The sequence below is a fragment of the Perognathus longimembris genome, chromosome 16, assembly GCF_023159225.1.
Source record: "Perognathus longimembris pacificus isolate PPM17 chromosome 16, ASM2315922v1, whole genome shotgun sequence".
NCBI classification, from domain to species: Eukaryota; Metazoa; Chordata; class Mammalia; order Rodentia; family Heteromyidae; genus Perognathus; species Perognathus longimembris.
In genome coordinates, this window is record NC_063176.1 from 57,620,260 (window position 1) to 57,638,932 (window position 18,673).

The window sequence follows — 18,673 nt, forward strand, 5'->3', positions numbered from 1 at the left end:
TGGAGGGGGCTGAGTTTGTATTGGTCTACAGGTGATGTTGTGGGCTCTGTGTTATCATCTAGACTATGGGATACAGCCTGTCTTATCTATGAAGTCTCAGAGAAGGGTGTGTTAACGTGCTGGAGACTTCAGAGCTAGACTCCCAGCACTTAGTCCTTCGCCTCGTCTCTTAGAGGAAGTTTTTGCGTGGGCTCCATGGGGCAGAACAATTGCTTTTCTGCTGTTCACAGTTGGGTCACACAGGAACTTAGAGACAAATCAAGTGCCTGAAGGAGAAAGACCAAAGTGAATGGATCCTTTTCCTTGACTGGTCTGAATAGATGAGGCAGAATTGACTAGAATGCTTTCTATTCTGGTAATTGGTGTGAAGTCACTGGATAAGATGGATGGAGTGGTTTTTCCTTCCTCCGGTATGTGCATTTCTTCCGTTGGTACTGTTTCTGTGCTGGTAGAGGCAGGGGTGCCGGGGCGGGGGGCTTCTTCCTGGCCAGAAGCTGAGACCCTCACAGTTTTGCCTGGCTGAGTCTCTGCCGTGGGCCGGCTGTGCAGAGTGCCCCCCCCCCATGCCAGGCAGGGTGGAACAGTGGTTTCCCAGAGAGACTGGGCGTGAACACCCAATTTGGGGATAATGACTCGCAGGCACTACTTTTTCTTTTTAAATTTATTTTATATTTTGCCATGTTTTTCATAATATCTAAGTTTCCCGATGTTTTTAGATCTTTTTCTCCGGTGAAGCACGAGTTTCTTGTCCTGGTCCCTGATCACTTTTTAAGCAGTTGGAACACCAGTGGCACTGTTGACTGCTTTCCGGGCAGCCTCTTTAGCTTGGTGGGCTTGTAGTACAGCTCCATCAGCCTTAGGACAGAGAGGCTCCGGAGACTCAGGCACATGAAGTAATTCTGAGTTATCTATCTCCAACAACATGCCAGTGATTTTACCAGCAAGAACAGGGTGCATGGCTTGGATAGGTGGAAAGCGCCTTTCACCCAACATTTGCTTTTGCTCTTGACGGGGGGGCAGATGCCAACATGGAAGCAGTCAAAGATTCCTGACCTTGTACCTGAACAGCAGGCTGTTGCATGGTAACTTGTGGCTGCACATTAAGCGATTCCTGCAGCGTATCTATACTGGGGAACGGTGCGGACAGCAGGAGTGGCTACTGCAGCCGCAGCTGCAGGACATGGACCCATTGTTTGTGTTGATGTGTTAGCAACATGCTGTGTGGACATGACTCGCAGAACCTGTGAAGAAGCTGGTCTCGTAGTACTAAATGGTGGTCGAGGAGCGGCTGGGCGGATGGCACCGGGCAGGTTTTGGAATGGATGAGGTCTGGCGCCCCAGGCAGTCAGCAAGGACTTGGTCTTGGTTGAGCGGTTTGGCTAGGAGGATAGGACACAGCACGGTCCTGAGTCTGTGGGATAGCTGCCATGAAGTAACCTGAAGGAGGTGCTGGCTGGCAGGGGTTGATTACAGGGTTGGGCACAGCTCGTGCACTAGCCGTTCTCTGCATACACTGGTTAGTGAGGTGAGCTTGGCACGCTTCTTTGCACAGAGCTGAAGCTACATAGAGTGGCCACAATTCTACCGTTCATTTCTGTAACTGCTTTAGTGGCTTCTTCTGGAGAGGAGAAACATCCAACCTCTTTGCTTCGACCACCTTCCATCATAACCTTTGCACTAGTGATGGTACCAGATGGAGAAGACTCTTTCCGGAGACGTTCATCATCAATACCATCATCAGGACTTTTCACATAAAGGTTAACACCCTGGTATCTGGTGATCCTATCTTGCTTCATCTGCTCAAATTTGCGCTTCAGTTCTGCCTGTCATTCCACTTTTTTTCTGAGCTCAACCAACATAAATCTGTTTTCCATTGAGCTCCTTTCCATTCATCTCATCCACAGCTTTCTGTGCATCTTCATGCCTTTCAAAGCTTACAAATCCAAAGCCTTTGGATTTCCCACTTTCATCAGTCATTACTTTCACACTTAAGGCAGGTCCAAACTTGCCAAAGAGTTCCTTAAGGCGCTCATCATCCATGTCTTCTCCAAAGTTCTTGATGTAAACATTGGTGAATTCTTTCGCCCTAGCTCTAAGTTCTGCTTCTCGTTCTTTATGAGACTTAAATCATCCAACAAATACTTTGTGATCATTTAGAAGCATCCCATTCATTTTTTCAATAGCTCTTTCAGCTGCTTCCTGTGTCTCAAAAATGTACAAATCCATAGCCCTTGGAACCATTTCCTCACAAACTACCTCACATGAAAGGATGTTGCCAAAAGCAGAAAATGTGTCACACAGGGCTTTCTCATCAATGGATTTGTCCAAATTTTTAATGAATATGTTGCCCACTCCACTTCTACGAAGTGATGGATCACGCTGAGACCACATGATGCGTACTGGCTCGCCCTTTATAACATCAAAATCCATGGTGTCCAAAGCAGGCTCCGCACCCGCCGGCGGCTGGAAGGTCACACGCGCGTGGCCCCCCAGATGGAGAGGTTGGGCCCGGCCCGGCTGAGCTTCTCGCAGAGCATCGCCTCGGTCACGTCCACGTCGGGGTGTGGATCCCCCACATAGAGCGAGGCCGTGGGGTAGCCGGGGGCGCTGGGGTTCATCTGGGCACGGCTGCCCGCAGGGCCACAGGCCACGACCTTTCCAGGAGGGAGAGCAAGTGCTGGGGGCAGGGCCAGAGCCGGTGCAGAGGGACAGAGATCGACTGGAAGAGACAGCGGAGTGGCCACTGCGGCTGGGAGAGAGGCTGGCGGTGCCGGGGGCAGGTGGTGGGGGGGAGGCCTTGGTCTCTGGGTTTTGGAGGTGCTGTGGGCCCACAGGCAGGTTGCTCTTGGCTGCTTTACCGGGTTATTTTATAAAAGAGGAGGAAGGAAAGAAAAAGTAAAAGTCTCCGGCGGGGGAGACGCGGATTTTTTGTAATTTCTTTTTTTTTTTTTTTTTAAAGAATCTTTTTAGATTTTTTTTTGGATTTTTTAATAACCCATGTGTGTTCCGAGCCCAGAGCACACACCTCAGTCTCAGCACTAACCGCCGGGGAGAAGGGCTTTTTAGTTTGTTTTTTTTTTAATTTATTTTTATTTATTTATTTATTTATTTTGCCAGTCCTGGGCCTTGGACTCAGGGCCTGAGCACTGTCCCTGGCTTCTTTTTGCTCAAGGCTAGCACTCTGCCACTTGAGCCACAGCACCACTTCTGGCTGTTTTCTTTATATGTGTTGCTGGGGAATTGAACCCAGGGCTTCATGTATACGAGGCAAGCTCTCTTGCCACTAGGCCATATTCCCAGCCCGGCTTTTTAGTTTTTGAAAAAGTCTTAAATTATTTTTTTAGGGATACTGGGACTAAAAAGGAATCCTAAAACTATTGTCACTACATAAATGTCAGGCGCTTTAAAAAGTTGTATGCCCAAGTTCACAATAGCACTATGATTAATAGCCCGAAGGGGCAAACAGCCCACATGTCTTCCAGCACATGCGGGGGTCAATAAAACATCCCACGATAGGATAGAACATCCCCAGCCTTCACAGAGGAGGGCTGCAGGTGGTGGCACACGTTTGTAAGCCTGGCCCCGGGGCAGGCAGGTTGGGGGGGACGGGGGAGGAGCACATGTTCTAGGCCAGCCTGGAACACACAGTGAGACCTTACCTTAACAACAACCACAAGACAAACCACAGAACCCTGATCAAAGTTCAGTGAGGGAAAATGAAAACATTTTCTTAAAGTCCAGGAATAAGACAAGAGTAGCTAATCTCTCTCTTTTTTTTTTTTTGGTCAGTCCTGGGCCTTGGACTCAGGGCCTGAGCACTGTCCCTGGCTTCTTCCCACTCAAGGCTAGCACTCTGCCACGTGAGCCACAGCGCCGCTTCTGGCCGTTTTTTCTGTATATGTGGTGCTGGAGAATCGAACCTAGGGCCTCGTGTATCCGAGGCAGGCACTCTTGCCACTAGGCTATATCCCCAGCCCCCATTCTCTCTACTCTTAGTACTCAATACGGCACTGGAATTTCTACTCAGAGTCATAAGGCAGGAGAAAGAAATAAAAGGGATTCAAATAAGGAAGGAAGAAGTCAAAATTATCCATGTTTGCGGATGATATGATTCTGTACTTGACTGCCCTACAGACTCAACCAACAAACTTCTAGAATCTGATAAACATCTTTGGAAACCTAACAGGATATAAAATCAATACTAAAAATTCAATAGCTTTTCTATATCCCAATAATGAACAGGTTAAGAAAGAAATCAGGGGGCTGGGGATATGGCCTAGTGGCAAGAGTGCCTGCCTCGTATACATGAGGCCCTGGATTCGATTCCCCAGCACCACATATACAGAAAATGGCCAGAAGTGGCGCTGTGGCTCAAGTGGCAGAGTGCTAGCCCTGAGCAAGAAGAAGCCAGGGACAGTGCTCAGGCCCTGAGTCCAAGCCCCAGGACTGACCAAAAAAAAAAAAAAAAGAAATCAGGAAAAATAATTCCGATCACAGTAGCCTCAAAAACAATGAAATACTTAGAAATTAACCAAGGAAGAGAAGGACCTTTACAGTGATAACTATAAAACCTCAAGAAGGAAACTGTAGAAGCTATCAGAAGATGGAAAGACCTCCCACACTCATGGGTTGGCAGAATTACTATCTTGAAAAGGGCTATATTGCAAAAAGCATTCTACAGATCCAGAGTAATACCCATTGAAGTCTCAATGTCATTCTTCACAGAAATAGAAAAATCAATCCAAAAATTCATATGGAAGCATAAAGGTCTCTGAATAGTGAAAGCAGGCTTGAGTTATAAGAACACGGCTGGAGGTATTGAAAGGATATCCCAGCCATCCCAGGGACCATGGGTAGATCGTGGTGGATGGAAGTAGAGCGCTCGGTCAGGAGAAGTTACCTTGGTGGTCCTCTGGGTAGGCTTAGGACAGCAGAATAGGTCCCGGAGGCAGCTTGGACCCCCCAGAAATGGGGGAGCAAATTCACCGGGGAACCTATTCCGGGTTTGGCACCCATGAAAGGATATGTCCCGGTCATCCTGGGGGACCATGCGGAGATAGTCACAGACAGGAGAAGAAGGTTCATATAGAGGTTTATTAGTGGGGCCGTAGTTCCCATGGGAGAGGGAGCTACATGGCATCTGCACCTTATCCAGGGGGCAGCTTCTCTGGGGCTAAAGGGGAAGTAGGTAGGTCTTAATGGTGATTGGGAGTGGCTCATTATAGGTCTAGGGTAGGGAGTTTAGGGGTGGGTGGATCTGGAGGCTAATGGGAGGAGCTGAGGAACTAAGGCGGGGGAAATGCTAACAGGTATTACAATACCAGACTTCAGATCATCCTAGAGAGCCATAGTAACAATGTACTGGCACAAAACAGACCCAAAGACCAGTGCAATAGCTTAGAAGACCCAGGAATATAGCTATAGCCACTCAAGCTGTGACAAATGAGTAAAACAACAACAATAACAAAAAACCTGAAAACATCCCCTGGAGAAGAGAGAGTCTCTCATCAACAAATGATGTTGGTAGTTGGATCGGTACGGGAGCGGAGAGTGGGCCGCAGAGAGCCCTGAGCAGCTCCGCCTCCGCCGCCGGCCTAGTTACCATCACGCCCCGGGGGGAGCCGCAGCTGCCGCAGCCAGCTCCAATCACCATCACCGCAACTATGAGCAGCGGGGCCGAGACCCAGCAGCCGCCCCCCCTCTGCCCCCCCCCCCCAGCGCTGCCGACACCAAGCCCGGCACCACGGGCAGCGGCGCAGGGAGCGGCGCCCAGGCGGCCTCACATGGGCAGCACCTGCCGGCGGGGACAAGAAGGTCATGTCAACAAAGGTTTTGGGAACGGTAAAATGGTTCAATGTAAGGAACGGATATGGTTTCATCAACAGGAATGACACCAAGGAAGATGTATTTGTACACCAGACTGCCATAAAGAAGAATAACCCCAGGAAGTACCTAAGCAGTGTCGGAGATGGAGAGACTGTGGAGTTTGATGTTGTTGAAGGAGAAAAAGGTGCGGAGGCAGCAAATGTTACCGGTCCTGGTGGCGTTCCAGTTCAAGGCAGTAAATATGCAGCAGACCGTAACCTTTATAGACGCTATCCACGTCGTAGGGGTCCTCCACGCAATTACCAGCAGAATTACCACAACAGTGAGAGTGGGGAAAAGAATGAGGGATCAGAGAGTGCTCCGGAAGCCCAGGCCCAACAATGCCGGCCCTACCGCAGACGAAGGTTCCCACCTTACTACATGCGGAGACCCTATGGGCGTCGACCACAGTATTCCAACCCTCCTGTGCAGGAAGAAGTGATGGAGGGTGCTGACAACCAGGGTGCAGGAGAACAAGGTAGACCAGTGAGACAGAATATCGGAGGGGCTGGGGATATGGCCTAGTGGCAAGAGTGCCTGCCTCATATACATGAGGCCCTGGGTTCGATTCCCCAGCACCACATATACAGAAAATGGCCAGAAGGGGCGCTGTGGCTCAAGAGGCAGAGTGCTAGCCTTGAGCAAAAAAGAAGCCAGGGACAGTGCTCAGGCCCTGAGTCCAAGCCCCAGGACTGGCCAAAAAAAAAAGAATATGTATCGGAGTTATAGACCACGATTCCGCGGAGGCCCTCCTCGCCAAAGATAGCCTAGAGAGGAGGGTAATGAAGAAGATAAGGAAAATCAAGGAGATGAGACCCAAGGTCAGCAGCCACCTCAACGTCGGTACCGACGCAGACGCCCAGAGAACCCTGAACCACAAGATGGCAAAGAGACAAAAGCAGCCGATCCACCAGCTGAGAATTCGTCCGCTCCCGACGCTGAGCAGGGCGGGGCTGAGTAAATGCCGGCTTACCATCTTTACCATCATCCGGTTTAGTCATCCAACAAGAAGAAATGAATATGAAATTTCAGCAATAAGAAGTGAACAAAAGATTGGAGCTGAAGACCTTAAGACCTTGCTTTTTGCCCGTTGACCAGATAACTAGAACTATCTGCATTATCTATGCAGCATGGGGTTTTTATTATTTTTATCTAAAGAAGTTTCTTTTTGGTAATGGCAAACGTTTTTGTTTTTTTAAAAGCCTGGTTTTTCTCAATACATCTTTTTTTTTTTTTTTTTTTTTTTTGGCCAGTCCTGGGCCTTGGACGCAGGGCCTGAGCACTGTCCCTGGCTTCTTCCCGCTCAAGGCTAGCACTCTGCCACTTGAGCCACAGCGCCGCTTCTGGCCGTTTTCTGTATATGTGGTGCTGGGGAATCGAACCTAGGGCCTCGTGTATCCGAGGCAGGCACTCTTGCCACTAGGCTATATCCCCAGCCCTCAATACATCTTTAAAGGTTTTTAAATTGTTTCATATCTGGTCAAGTTGAGATTTTTAAGAACTTCATTTTAAATTTGTAATAAAGGTTTACAACTTGATTTTTTTTCAAAAAAGTCAACAAACTGCAAGCACCTGTTAATAAAGGTCTTAAAAAAAAACACAACAAATGGTGTTGGGTAGATTGGATACCACCTGCAGGAGACTGAAACTGGGCCTCTAGCTCTCACCTTGGACCAAAGAACTCAGAGCAAGACCTACAGGTAATTACCACAGGTAACTATTTTCTGAATAGGACTCTAGCTGCCCAGAAAACAAGAGCAAGAAGTGACAAATGAGACTATATCAAATCAGAAAGTTTCTATACAGCAAAACAAATAATTACTAGAACCAAGAGGCAGCCCATAGAATGGGAGAAAATCTTTCCTGTTACTCAGCAGATAAAGGATTAGTATTCAGAGTATATAAAGAGCTAAAAAAAAAAACTTTATAAATAGCAAAAGAACAGATAATCTGACTAATAAATGGGCAAGCAAATTCAATTATACAGTTTTCAGAAGAAGAAATATGAATGGCTGATATGTGGAGAAACTGTCCACCTCTTTAGTCACAAAGGAAGTGCAAGTCAGAACAGTACTAAGATTCCATCTCACCTCAGTCAGAATGGCAGCCATCAAGAAGAGAGACAACCCTTCATGCTGGTGGGAAAGTAGGGTAGTCGGAAAGGAACACTGTTGGTGTGAATGTAAACTAGTGCAGCCCCTATAGAAATCAGTACGGAGAGACTTCAAAAGACTCATAGGCTTCCCTTCTGACCTTGCCATTCCACTAGTGGATGTAGATCTGAAGGAGAGTAAGTGATATGCCAGAAAGACGTGCATCCTTATGTCTACTGCAGAATTGTTCACAACAGGCAAACAGTGGGATCAGCTGAGGTGCCCAGCAGCAGATGAGTGGATAAATAAAGTGTGATACACATAATGTATATATAGCTGCAACCACCCAGGACTGAATGCCGACGGCTCATTCGCTCGTGGTCTGCATGTCTGTCCCCCGGGGCAGGTGTCAGCACTTGCCCATCGGCTGGTTAGGGTGGTCTCTCTGGGCCTCACAGGTTCACAGAAGCTGACTGGACAGCACTGTGGGGCCTCTCTTGGAGACCGAGTGGAAATGCCTTTCTTTTCCTTTCCTTTCTTTTTTTTCTCTTCTTTTCTCCCCTCTCCTTTCCTTGCATTAAGGTTTGAACCCAGGGCTTCATGCTTGTTAGGCAGGCACTGAGCCACTCCTACAGCGTCTTCCTTGTGTGCTATTTTCAGGATAGTGTCTTGCTTTTTTCCCGGTGGGCTTGAACCTCAATCCTCCTGTTTACAGTTACCACTTACTGTCTTTGGGATGACAGACATGAGCCACCATTCCAAGCAGTGACACTGCATAGAAGAGTCAACTTTTTGTCACGATAATGAGATGCCTGAAGCACCTAACTTTATAAAGCAAACGAGATTATGTGTCTCAGTTTTAGAAGTTCAGGTCCAAGATCAGGGGTCCCTCACTGGGATGCCTCTGATGAGGGTGGCAGATGGTGGCTGGACCTTCTGTCACCAAGGAGGAAGCCAGACAGAGGCTCCCATAGTCCCTTCGAGAGCACAGCCCCCTGGCAGCCTCCACAAGCTCCCACCAGCGCTGCCCGTGGACCAAGCCTTCCGTCCTAACAACCCTCTGCCCCGTCAGTACCCGCATTTGAACTACCACCCAAACATCTAAGTGGCTGGGGGAAAGGCCGAGGTCTCCAGGATGACAGCGAGGCCTGCTGAAGACTTCAGGCCCAAGGGTCTGGGGAGCAAGAGCTCTCGAGGACTGCAGGCAGCAGCCCGGGGCTGAACCCAGCTCCAGTGTGCAGTGAAATGAAAGACAGCTTTAGGAGACAAAAAAGCAACCGCCCCCAAGTCCTCGCCAAAGAAGTACTGGGAAATGTACTCAAAAAGAAAATTAAAGTCAGGCAGAAGGAGTGGGAGGCAAGCGGCCATGGTGGGAGGCCAAGCCGAGGACGGGCGTGTGGGCGGGGGCTGTGCCAAGGGAAGAGAATGAAGAGAACTGGACTGAAATGAGGGGCCTGAAACACAGGGTGGGTGGGAGAGTGGACTGGACTGCTGGGCGAATGCAGGCTGGCTTGGGATGAGGTTAAAGACGCGTCTGATGCTTGCGGGGCGTGGTGGCTCGGGTCTGTAAGGCCAGCTGCTTGGGAGGTTGAGAGGCAGGAGAGAGATGGTGGCCGGGGTGGAAGACTTCTGCAACCCCAGCTACGTGGGATGCAGAGCGAGGAGGGTGGTGGTCTGGGTAGAAGTATGAGAACTTAGCTAAAAGAATTACTGAACTAGGGCGGAAGGTATGCCTTAAGTCAGGAGAGAATTTGCCTTGGCCAAGCCTAAGGACTTGAGTTCAAATCCAGGTGCCGCAAAAGCAGATTTTTAAGTAGGAAAAAAACATGTGCCTGACTCCAGCCTGCAAATTCAGCACGCGGATGGCGGATGAACACAGGCCGAACGTGTGAGGGGAGAGGAGAGAACCCGTAGCTCCCACCGAGGAGAGGCCTGGGCGCGGACAGCGCGGGTGTCTTCCGTCCACTTGAGGCGCCAGGAGAGCGGAGCGGCGTGGAGCGGAGCCACACCCCAGCAAGCAAGGGTTCGGCGCCGTAGAAGTAACAGCATGTTGTGGTCATCACCGTGAACACGGGCCCGCTCACCTGGCCAGAGTCTGACTCCGTGCTCAGGCCTCGCGCCGTGAGCTGTGGGCAGATGTCCCCGGGGCTGTGGGGCTGCGGGCTGCCAGGCCAAGCAGGGCCCCAGGGCGGGGCTGCACCCACAGGGACAGTGCCCGGCCCTGGTCCCAGCTCCCTGCAGCCAGGTCTGAGGGGAGGTTGACCTGCAAGGTGCTTTGGAAGACGAGGGGGCGGCGGGGCTGGACATGAGATGAAGGCCCACTAGCGGTCTCGAGGCAGGCCTGACCAGGAACGGGGGTGGCACTGCAGGTGGTCAGGTGGCCGGATGGGTGGTGCACCGTGCACAGAGGCGCCCACAGGGAGGCACCGCCCTCCGTGTGTGTGTGGGGGGCCCTCTGGTCCCCGGTGCACTCTGCACAAGCACATTCCTTTAGGGTCTCCTCCTGTGGGACGCTTCTTCTCGGTGTTGCCCCCTCTGCCTCCCGTGTTCCCTGGGGCTTCTTGAAAAGTGCGGGAGCTGCTCTGATGCCCGGTGGGAGGCATGGGAGGGCCGGTGTCGCAGTCGGCACCCTGTGGACTGGGCAAAAAGCGTTCCTTCCACATGCCTGATGTGGTGCACACAAAGCCTGCCCGTGAGGGGAGGCGCGTGGGGGTCTGCGTGTGTGGGGGTCTGCGTGCGTGGGGGGAGGCGCGTGGGGGGAGGCACGTGGGGGTCTGCGTGCGGGGAGGCGCGTGGGGGTCTGCGTGCGTGGGGGGAGGCGCGTGGGGGTCTGCGTGTGTGGGGGGACGCGCGTGCGAAGGGATGGGCTCTTGGAGGTCAGCCATGCTGCACCCCGGCCTGAGACGTTGACCGTGACTCCTGAGGACGTGGACCGGGGCGTGGTTTGCTCTGCAGGTGTTGGCGAGTGCTGTGGTCTTGGTGTTTTTAGACTTTGTCTCAGCCGTGGGGAAGGCATAATTAACTTTCTGAGGCTGATCACATTCTGCAGACACAGCCGCGTCATCCGTGTTGGACTCCGGGCCATGAACCCCTGGCCGAGCAGGGGCTCACGCGCGGTGTGGTGGATGAGCTGAGGCCTTGGGTGCGGGGACCCAGGAGCCTGCGCAGCCCCTCCCCCTCAGCTTCCTGTCCTCTCATGCAGGGGGTGGTGTGCTTCGGGGTGCCTGGAGTGTGGGTGACCCTTCACCAGCCCCCACGGAGCCTCGGGCCAAGCGCAGGTCTTGGGGCGGCGCGAGGCTGCTCTCCCGCCGCGGGGCCCTGGCCTGGGGCGTGGGGAGCTTTGCTCTGATGTTTCCTCCAAATCAAGTTTGCGAGGAGGGATGATGGGCCGCCCGGGACTGGGCCGCGGGGGAGGAGTGGGGCCCTGCGGGGGACCCGGCCCCTCTCTTGGTCACTCGGGCTCCTGCCGTGTTGCTGGCTGGACACACTTGCTCTGGCTGGCTGTCCAGGAAGAAATGCTGCTAGGCTGAGAAATGCTGGCTCCAAGCGCCCCGAGAGTCCTGTCTCCATACTTCCTCCCTGCGGCCCCCAAGCCCGGACCGGCTGGGGCGCCGGCAGCATCCCAGCCCTGTCCTGATCATGCCAGACGTAGGCCCTGCCGTGGCAGCCTCCTGGGGTAAGGATGACCGCCTCTGGAGCCCAGAGCTGCTGCATGAATGTGCTGGGGTCTGCTGAGCTCCCGGGGGCCTCCAGGGAGGAGCCCCGCAGATCTGGGCCGAGCAGACTCCATCCAGTCCATGCTTGCTGATGGGTGCCGGTCTACTTCCACTGGAGATCATTTACAGGGTATGCAAAGCACAAAGAACACCAAGAAGCCCTCGAGGTCCCCTAATCCTGTCGCAGGGAAGACTGGATACCTGGGTTTGCGGAGACTTAGAAAATGCAACAAAACTTTCTGGGAAGTTAGAGACTCCTGCGTGCAGTGCAGCAGGATGAGGTTCAAGAATGGGTTGGAGACTGAGCGTACCCCACCCTCAGTGCCCCCGCTTCATCGTTAGTGGTGCTAACCTCAGCATGACTGCTTAGAAGGTTGAAGGTGAGTGTCCACGGACCTGCATGCGTGTGTTCTCCCTGTACCCGGGGGAGACAGTAATGCGTGGTGCGTCAGCTCAAGGTTTTCCATCGGAAGAACGGGCCTCAAGTCCCCCCAGTCACCACCGTCCCCCTCGTGGGCCCCACAGACGAAAGCGCCCAACTGGGCAGCGTGTGATGTCTGCTTTCTGGTGAAAATCCACAAAAGCCTTCCGTGCCTTTTCAGTGTCTCGTGCTACGTCAGCAATCCGATCGGAGACACGCCAGTGCTCCGCTACGTCAGCAATCCGATCGGAGACACGCCAGTGCTCCGGGAGGGCTTTCCTTTGTCTCCCACGGCCGCTGTGGCACCTTGCCCTCTCCCAGCTCCTCCTGCGCGAGGCCCCGCCTCTTCAGCCTGTCTGTCACAAGGAGGCCTACAGAGAGCAGCTGCTTGTGACACTAGCAGCCTGGGCAGGAAGGTCTGTGAGACTCCCCCCCCCCCCCCCCCAACTACTTACCAACAAACTGAGAAGTAGACCTGTGGCGCAAGCGGTGAAGCACCAGCCTTGAGCTCAGGTCCTAAGTGCAAGCCCCCTGCACCGGAGCGCACATGCACACACACACACACACACACACACGCACACACACGCACACACCAACAACTGCTTGTCCATTTCTCACAGATGAACACAGCTCTTCTCTGTACCCATTTGTGTGATGTCACACCACTTAGGTTTTTAACAAACAGTGTGGGGTGTGTGCTGCCAGTGATGTGACTGTTTCACCCTGATGGGTATTCTAATCCGGCCTTTTGAATTTGGAACACATCAGCATTTGCATCATCAGTTCCTGAGGTCTTTTCTGTGTACTTCGTTTGCTTCATCACCGTCTGAAATTCGTTTTTTACAAGGACGGTTGATCACGGTGTGGATAAAGGTTGGAGTGATGGTCTGTGACCACACTCTGGTCACTGATCTTCAGAGGCAAGTCCACTGACATTACATTGCTGATAGCGCCTCGTGTGCCCCCCTCCCCCCCCCGCCTGCCCACAGCAATTGTCCTCTGAGTGACCACAGGACAAGGCAGGTGGGGCTCAGGGAGCTGACGAGAAACATGTGTGTCTGTCCTGGCTGTGCTGTGATAGACATTATTTGTCCCTCAAAGTATATGCTATTGTGACTACTCACTTAATATAAACTTACGTTGCCGTGAAGAAAGCTCCTGTATTTACTGAATATCATGTCCTGCTTGCAGGGGTCCCTGCACCCCAGGCGCTCTCCTGACCAGCGGGAGAAGGGAGAAAGCGCGCCTCGCCGAGGCTAAGCCCAGAATAGGTAACGAGTGCCCGCGCACAGCCCAACCCAACCTTTCGCCGGAGGTTAGACAGTCAGACAACTCGAGAGAAGTTCAAGACCGCTCTCCGTGTATTGGCACAAACCTGATCTTAAATATGGGCAATGGCGGCAGGAAGAAGAGGGGTGTAAGGTACCTAGCCAGGGGCTATGATTGGTGGTCGGAGCTGTCAGTCAAGGGCGGAAGGCCATGGGACCTCCCTAAGGGCGGCCTAAGTCTACGTCACTACCAGCAGGACCGCCCCCAGGTTACTGCCGGCCGCCATCTGGCTGCACGTGGTCTTAAGGCTGGGAGGCGCGGCCAGTTAGAGCCGCCTTTCCGGTTCCGGACCCAGAAGGCAGGCGGGGCTAGCTGGGATCCCTCTTCCAGGAGGTGATGCCAACAAACATGCCCCCAGGGACTGAGGCAGGCGGGGCTCTTCAGGGCCTCACTCCCGAGGCTCAACAACCACACACCTCCGGGGTGCGAACGGGCAGGGCCAGTTGGTGCGCCCCACATCTCCCCCTTTTTTGTTTTTAATAAGCAGGTGGATGTCCTACTGGAGAATGCGCCTGTCTTAGGTTGTTCCCCCCTTGAGGAATCCTACCCGTCTTTGGCTGACCATCCTTGCTCTTCGGGCCATCCTACCTGAGAGGCTTGCCAGCACCAGCAAAGGAACTCCGGGGGGCGGTGGGAGAGGGGTCTGCGCAGAAGAGGAGGCCCTGCTATTTCTGCCTCACGCCTGTACACCGGTAGACTGCACATCCTGGAAGGGGCCATGACCAACCTCCTAGGGTTCCCAAATGGCTAAAAGCAGCATAATGCTGCCAGACCACCGTTGACTGGACAGCTCTGGCTCATTGCTTAAGAACTAGGGGAAGCCTATTTGCCCTAGCATGGTCAGGTGTAAATACAGAGGCAATATAAGCACAGAGGCACATGCAAACACAGAGGCAAATATGAACACAAGGGTCATGGGGGGGGTCTCTCCCACGAGGGGGAGAGGGTAAGGGAGCCACCCATCTGGCTCAGTCCAGGGAAGGTTGGAGTTTAGTCCGTCTCCAAACTGCTCAAGGTGGGCAGGCAGCGCCATCCCCCATCTCTGGCGGTGAGGTAGAAGCAGGTCCAGGCCTTGGTGGTTCTGGAGGTCCATGGCAGCCAAGGTGCTAGTGACTTAATGCATGTGGTTAGCAAACATTTTATCATAAACATTGAAGCAAGGTGCAAAAAAAACCCTCAATGTTTATCCCCGCCTCCCCAATGGGAATCCCCAAGCTCAGCAGCAGGGGAAGGGCAAAAAGGGAAACAACAGTGCAATACTTCATTTCAGTTTTTTGGCAAAGCTGTAGGCAGTATCACCACTGCGAAACATTGCACCATAAAAGACACTAAAGTAGAGTCTAGAAAGCAAGCAGCAAGCAGGGCTGGGCACTGGAAGGAAGGGAGGCTGGCTGTCGCCATTGTCGTCTGTTGGGGACACTTGGCTCTGAGCGCTTCTCCCGCTGGCAGGAGGAGCAGGGAGCGTATCGCAGGACGGCAGAGCGGAGATGAAGTAGAGCCGCGAAACCGCCCGCCCCGAGCCCCCCTTAAGTTTAAAGCAAGACTCAGGACACAGGCGTCTTTCGGGGAGCCGTTAGGTGAACATCCGTTTAATAAAGGGAAAGACAATTACATTTATAGCAGTAATGACGGTGGGAAGGGGAGGGACTTGGAGTGGCTAACTAGGTACTAGCGATAGGCTAATGAGCTGTCCATCCAAGGGCGGCATCCTAGGACCTCCTCCATGGGCTAACGTCACATCCCACAGGACCGCCCCCTGGGCTCCGGCTGGCGCCATTTTTTTTTTTTTTTTTTTTGGCCAGTCCTGGGCCTTGGACTCAGGGCCTGAGCACTGTCCCTGGCTTCTTCCCGCTCAAGGCTAGCACTCTGCCACTTGAGCCACAGCGCCGCTTCTGGCCGTTTTCTGTATATGTGGTGCTGGGGAATCGAACCTAGGGCCTCGTGTATCCGAGGCAGGCACTCTTGCCACTAGGCTATATCCCCAGCCCCGGCTGGCGCCATTTTGACACACACGTGCTTCGAGACGGGAGGTGGGGCTGGTTAGCTACCTCTTCCGGTTCCGGACCCGGAAGGGAGTAGGAGTGGCTAACAGCCACGCAGCCCCAGGGTGGGAGAAGGGGCGGCCAGTCAGGACCGCCCCCTTAAAGCTATAGCCGGTGCCCAACAGTTGTCCACCGCTGACACTCGCAGACAGGTTTCCTGTGGTTCCAGGGAGGAGCAGCCTTTCTCTCAACCGAGACGAGTGCTCAGTAACCTCAGAAGATACTTAAGGGGAATGCACAAAAACATTCTCTCCAAAGAGGAATTTGGTTAGTAGCACAGATGGCGGAAAGCAGGGAGAAAAACCATGCATTAAGACCTTGTCGCTGTTTTAAAAAAACCCTGAAATCCCCCTACTTGTCAGACCTGTGGTGAAGCAGGAGCGAAAGCAAATAATTTTAAAACCATGATGCCAGTTTTTACATGTTTTACCAACAGACAGACAGACGGACAGACATGCAGATAGACAGTTGTGCACAAGCTTTGAGCACACTTAGAAAAAACCTTTCTCTCTTTTTTTTGAATCGGCCATGTAAGTTTCCTGGAATTCCAGTGGCAAAATAATATTATTTTGCCCATATTCTAGAACCACGTGGTCAGTTAGAAAACAAAAAAGCTTTTTCAGCAAACAAGATTTAAGCAATCAAGGTCACAGTTGCAGACTGCAGACAGGAGGCTGGAGTCTCACCTCCGTCTAATACATTCCTCAGCTTCCCAGTCTCAAAAGCGCCTTTACTGTCCCCAGATGTCCCTTTACCACCTGGAGGGCCCGGGGAGAAACCGGCCATGAGGGAGAGGGTCAGGTAGACCCCAAGAGGGCTTTCCTCTCCCAGGCCCACGCAAGATGGTGGGGAACCTCTGGTGGAGGGGCGACGAGGCCGCGGAGGCCGCCCGCCCCCGCCCCGCTCGTCCGCCACGTGTCCTGGGACCGAGGTGCCTGGCCCAGGATCCAGGGGATCAGGCCAAGGCCCGTCCATGGGCCCATCGGAGTGAGGTGCCGAGCCCCTCTCCTCCTGGGCAGCGGGAAGGCCGCTTCCCTCCCCTCCAGGGCGCTCTCGCCCCCCTGCAGATCCCTCCTGGGCCCAGACGCTTTCCTTCAGGGGGCCTGGAGAAAAACAAGCCTCAAGGGCAGAGAGGACTGGAAAGGCCTCCTGAGGGAGCTCCCCTCCCAAGTCCAACTTCCTCCTTTTCACTTTCTGCTCTACGGGGCCCCGAGCTGTCCAGCTAGCAGCCCCCGCCAGCCGCACAGGGGTGGCGCGTGTCCCAGATCCTTTAGGCCCGGGAGTCTGACATGTCCTGTCCGGTATTTTGCTGACTTGGAGTTTGCCCCATTCTTCCCGGGGAGACTCTTACCTATGGAAACTCGCTTCACCGGGCTCACCCATAGTTCCGGTGTCCCGTGCTTGCCTATTTCCTGTGTCCTGTGTCCTGTGCCCCACGTTCGGGCGCCAGCTGCAGGGGTCCCTGCACCCCAGGTGCTCTCCTGACCAGTGGGAGAGGCGAGGAAGCGCGCACTGCCGAGGGTAAGCCCAGAATAGGTAACGAGTCGCCCGCACGCAGCCCAACCCAACCTTTCGCCGGAGGTTAGACAGATGACTCGGGAGAAGTTCAAGACCGCTCTCCGTGTATTGGCGCAAACCTGATCTTAAATATGGGCAGTGGTGGCAGGAAGAGGAGGGGTGTAAGGTACCTAGCCAGGGGATACGATTGGCGGTCCGAGCTGTCAGTCAAGGGCGGAAGGCCATGGGACCTCCCTAAGGGCGGCCTAAGTCTACATCATTACTAGCAGGACCGCCCCCAGGTTACCACCGGCCGCCACCTGGCTGCACACGGTCTTAAGGCTGGGAGGCGCCGCCAGCTAGATCTGCCTTTCCAGTTCCAGACCCAGAAGGCAGGCGGGGCTAACCGGGATCCCTCTTCCGGGAGGCGGTGCAAACACACCCCCCCCCAGGGACTGAGGCAGGCGGGGCTCTTCAGGGCCTCACTCCCAGGAGGCGGCGCAACAGCCACACACCTCCGGGGTGCGAACGGGCGGGGCCAGTGGGTGCGCTCCACACTGCTTGTGGTTGCCTTGGCAAGGCCAGACTAAAGAGAGTTCCCGGAGTGCTGGGGTGCCTCTTACATTCTTGTGGGATAGAGGGATAAGAGAAGGAGTAAACTTCTGGGAAAAGCTTTCAAGCAGATCTGGGGGACTCTGCTGTCCCCATTGACACGTGGTGACCTTTCTCTTTGCCTGGAGGATTGTTTTCCCCCATGAGGTAGTTGTGTTTGGGTTTGACATTATTTAGAGTGATCTTGAGGAGCTAATTGAGAAATTGATGTCATGTAAGCTTTTAATCTGCCTCTCTTGATGGGATCCATGTCTAATGTAGTCATAATTGCCAGTTTTGTATGTGCCTTGATGTCTAAATGTATTCCCAGGCTGTGCGGGGAATCACGGTACCCGTGCAGAGGCTGGCGGAGAGCATGGGCTGTGTCCTGCCTCCTGCTGGGTGCTGTGTGGAGGGGCCCACTGCAGGCCATGGGTGCTGGCAGGAACGGCAGGCCCGATCTGAGCAGATCCTGCCTTGGATGGTAGCCACGACACAGCACTGTGGATTTGTGTGCGGGAGGTGAGTCCCGGCGTGCTCCCACAGGATGGGATGGGCCGCGCTGGCCTGCCGCCTTGCTGGGAACCGCCTTGCTGGGAATTCACAGGCCTTTAGGGTCTCCCCAGTCACGTGACTTGGTCTGGCCAGTGAGTGGCTAGCAGAGCCTTTCTACCTCTTTCTACCTGTTTTCCTGTCCTTGTAAGGATCTCCCCCACTTAAGTCTCAGCCCAGTACCTACGTTACCTAGGTAACTGGTAACTGGCACACCTTGAGGCAGTTACCTCCCCCTTCTCTCAGGTCACATCCAAATCCAGCTGGCCACACCTCCCGCCCCTGCCCTAGATAAGGCATGTCCTGGCTGGCCATGGTTCAGCGCTTCTCTCCTGCCATGCATCAGGTCCTAGGCGGAGGGGGTGGGGATCTGCACGGAGCCCTCCTGGAGGTGGACCTCTTACAGTATCCTCCGCTGGCCCGACAGGAGCTCCACTCTGTCCTATCTCAGCAACCCAGGGGTCCACCTGGCCTCCTCCAGACAAGACTGGACTCTGGGAACCTACACCGTGTGACTATTGGGGGTCCTTGCTCACCTCAGACCCTCCACTGAAGGCAGCGTGCTAT

The 18,673-nt window shown here is 53.6% G+C and overlaps 2 pseudogenes across 1 annotated transcript; one reads left to right on the forward strand and one right to left on the reverse strand.

The window, feature by feature from the left end:
* Window positions 1-761: 761 nt before the first annotated feature.
* Window positions 762-2,618, reverse strand: LOC125364692 (annotated as a pseudogene).
* Window positions 2,619-5,663: 3,045 nt separating this feature from the next.
* Window positions 5,664-7,061, forward strand: LOC125364487 (annotated as a pseudogene). Its single transcript, XR_007213533.1, has 2 exons — window positions 5,664-6,372; window positions 6,575-7,061. The product of XR_007213533.1 is annotated as a Y-box-binding protein 1-like (transcript).
* Window positions 7,062-18,673: the final 11,612 nt, after the last annotated feature.